The following is a 4,053-nucleotide window of genomic DNA, read 5'->3' as shown; positions in this document are numbered from 1 at the left end:
CGGGGAAGCTTGGCTTCCTCCGTCACTGAAGCAAGCAAGCCTCCCTGTTAGCTTCCAGCTGCCTGGCTGCTGGCCGCCATCTTGGCTGGCGGTTAATTTGCATATCTCAGTGATTAGCCAATGGGAAGGGTAGCGGCCATACGGCTAATTACCATGTTTATCTTTTATTAGATAGGATGTCATGAAAAACAGGATTCTACATCAACAAGGGAACTTGAGGTAGGACCATACTAAACTGACTAAACTAAATGAAAAACTATTTTTTCTGTTTAAACAGTCCATATCATAGGATGATTACCCAGTTGTTTCTGTTCTTCCTTATGATTAGCCTATTTCCCTCATCTTGCATTTGAGATGTCTATCCTTTTGTTTTCTATGAACATGGGAAACAAGTGTGCAAGGATTTAATCTGCATAACAGATTTTACTGGTTTTCAGAGCTTCCGCCTTGCAAATTGGTGCAGCCACTTTGGAAAACAATATGAGGGTTCCTCAAAAAACTAAAACCAGAACTACCGTATGACTAACAAATCCCACTTCTGGGTATTTATCTGAAGAAATCTAAAACACTAATTCAAAAAGATACATGAATCCCTATGTTCATTGCAGCATTATTTACAACAACCAAGATATGGAAACAACCTAAGTGTCCATTTGTTGTAGGCAGTGGGAAGGCACCAGGTGTTAGACCAGTAGGGTTAGACCTGTGGGGTCAGACTGGACCTGGGTTCAGCAACCTCGATATTTGAGTTCTAGCTAGGAAAGAATTCAAAGTAAAGGTTCAAACTATAAGAGAACATTTATTTATACAATCACAGAGGTAGAAGAAGTAATTCATAGAATAAATGGGCTTAGAAAACAAGTTATAGAGGTAAAGGAAGGGCCCTTGGAGCTTGGGAGTGAGGAAGGTAATGGTATTATGGCTGGGGGAGGAGGAAAGGGAAGGGAAAGGGAAAGCCACAGGCATGCTCCCCAGAGGGAGAGAGCTCTACATCTTCCATCCTAAGGGTGGAGAGTTTAGGGGATGTCCAAGGGGAACCTCTCAATTGAATGTTCAGCAGCTTTCCAGGTGTGTCCTTTCAGGGTCTAGGTCTCCACTGATTGATTGGTAGGTGCCAGGGCAAAGGTTCATTATTCAATGTAGCTGGTCCTGAGGTCAGCCAAGGCTGGTTTTGTTGCTTATCTGAGACTGAAGCTGAAATACAACTGAGGCCTAGATGTTATTTCTAGGGAGGAAAGATCAGGGGATCCAAATCACATGACTAGTGATATGCTAGAGGAGGAAAGGTCAGGCTGGGGGCAAGGTCCTACCCTACCCTACAGTTGTTCTTTGCTAAGCACCTGGGGCTTTCCACTCTGGTGACCTTCTTTACATGGCCCATCGTCCTTGCTCTGCTCATGTCTGTCTGCTTACCATACATCCATAGATGATTAAATAAAGAAGTGGTACATATATACAATGGAATAATACTTGGCCATAAGAATGGATGAAATCTTGTCATTTGTGACAACATGGATGGACCTAGAAGGTATTATACTAAGTAAAATAAGTCAGACAGAGGAAGACAAATACCATATGATTTCACTTACATGTGGAATCTAAAAATAAACAAACAAGAAATACTCTCATAGGTACAGAGAACAAACTATGGTTGCCAGATGGGAGAGGTGTTGGGTGACTGGGTGAAAAAGTTAAGAAGTACAAATTGGCAGTTACAAAATAGTCATAGGAAATATAGTCAATAATATTGTAGTAAATATGTATGGTGCCAGGTGGGTACTAGACTTACGGGGTGGGGGGAGAGGGATCACCTCATAAGTGTTATAAATGTCTAATTGTAGGTAGTGAAAAGGCACAAGGTGTTAGACCAATGAAGTCAGACTAGATCTTGTTTCAGCAACCTTGGTACTTGAGTTCTGCCCAAAAAAAAATTCAAGACTCAAACTGTTATGGGAGAATTTGGGAGGGCGGAATTTCTCTGTTGTTAGTGGGAGTGGGGTTCTTGCGATATCTTGAGAAAAAGAATTTTCTAGCCCTGGCTGGTTTTGCTCAGTGTCAGCTTGCAGACTGAAGGGTCTGGAGTTCAATTTCCATTCAAGGGCACATACTTTGATTGCAGGTTTAATCCCCGGCCCCAGTCGGGGCACGTGTGGGAGGCAACCAGTCAGTGTGTCTCTCTTGCATCATCATCATCATCATCATCATCATCATCATCATCATCATTCTCTCTCTCTCTCCCCCAATGGTAAAAATATCCTCAGGCAAGGATAAAAAAATAAAAAAGAATTTTCTAAGATTTGCATGGAAGAATGAGTGATTTTTATTTGCATAGAGTTATATCCCTTGGTTTGCATAGTCCTGTTTTCCTTAAACCAATCATGGAAAATGTGCAGCTAGGGATCCATTAGAGCTAAAACCAAAGCCAGTGTCCAGAGTTTCCATCCTATAGTGAAGCTGAGTCTGGCAGAGCATCAGGCTAGTTGTAATCCATTAGTCCATTGTGTGGGATCCACATGGCTGTGGGCCAATTGGGCATGTGCAGAGCATGAGAGTACACCCCCTGCAACAAGAATCCCAAGAGAGCAAGAGGGTCAAGAGAGGCAACTCCTTTTGTGCAGGAGCTCATGTATCTCAGATTTCATGCCCTTGCAGTAGGCACACCTATTCTGGCCAATGATCTGCTCACAAGTGGGACTAATAGGTAATTACCTTCTTTAATCACCTAGACTTTATAGGTTATGCATCTATTCTTTCTTTGTCCAGTCCTTTCTCACAGGATTTGCAGGGAACAGACCTGGAGAGTGTTAAACTGCAGCTTTCTGGCACAAATGGCATACCCATATCATCTGGCCTTCCCTTTGCTCCTTTCCTGTTAATTAATAACTGGGTTAATCACAATGATATCAAAACTATAAGAGAAATTTTATTTAGAAAATCACAGAGGTAGAATAAGTGAGCAGTAGGAAAAAAATGAGCTCAGGAAACAAGTTACAGAGGCAAAAGAAGGGCCCTTGGAACTTATGAGAAAGAGAGTGGCCAGGAAAAGGTGCCTGAGGGAAGGAGGTGGGGCAAGGAGTGGCTGTGCTCCATAGAGAGAGACACACTGGGTCCTCTGTCTTGAGAGTATTTATCTGGGGGTGTCAGGGAAGGATTCCAATAGAACAGTGGTTCTCAACCTTCTGGCCCTTTAAATACAGTTCCTCATGTTGTGACCCAACCATAAAATTATTTTTGTTGCTACTTCATAACTGTAATGTTGCTACTGTTATGAATTGTAATGTAAATATCTGATATGCAGGATGGTCTTAGGCGACCCCTGTGAAAGGGTTGTTCGACCGCCAAAGGGGTCTCGACCCAGAGGTTGAGAACTGCTGCAATAGAATATTCAGCAGCTTTCCAGGTATGTCCTTTCAGGGTTGTAATCTCCACTGATTGGTTGGCAACAGGGCAGGGGGCGTTGTTAGTCATTGAAGCTGATCCTGATGTCACCCATGGCATTGCTTGTCTGGTTTTGCTGCTTTTCTGGGCCTGGATATGAAACACAACTGAAGCCTAGATGTTATCCTTGTGGGTTAATGATAAAGGGAGTGGTTGTCCATGGCTTGAATGGGAGTTTCATAAGGCATCTCCTCAGCGCCTAGTTCCTCCTCCAAGGGAGTTTACTGCATGACCAGCAACATGCCACGGGAGGAACCATCAGGGGAGGCTCCAAACTGCATGACCAGAGATATGCCAGGGGAAGAAAGATTAGCCTGGGGGTGAGGTCGTTGTTTTCTCAGTTCTGCTCATTGCTAGGCACCTGGGTCTTTCTTCCTAGGTGACCTTCTGTAACTGGCCCATTATTCTTTCTCTGCTCATGTCTGAGTAACTTCCTACTACATAACCACTATGCTGTACACCTGAAACTAATACAATATTCAATGTCAACTGCAATTGAAAAATAAAATTAAAAAAATAAAATAGACAAAGTGTCTAGAAAAAATAGTGCTTCTGTCAAAGAAGCATATTTTGGGGTGACATATTTGCTCCCTTTTGTGGAGGAAAATAAGTTCT

This window comes from Myotis brandtii, unplaced genomic scaffold (genome assembly GCF_000412655.1).
Source record: "Myotis brandtii unplaced genomic scaffold, ASM41265v1 scaffold654, whole genome shotgun sequence".
NCBI lineage: Eukaryota > Metazoa > Chordata > Mammalia > Chiroptera > Vespertilionidae > Myotis > Myotis brandtii.
The sequence above is the reverse complement of the archived record's forward strand: the minus strand, read 5'-3'. Positions refer to the sequence as shown.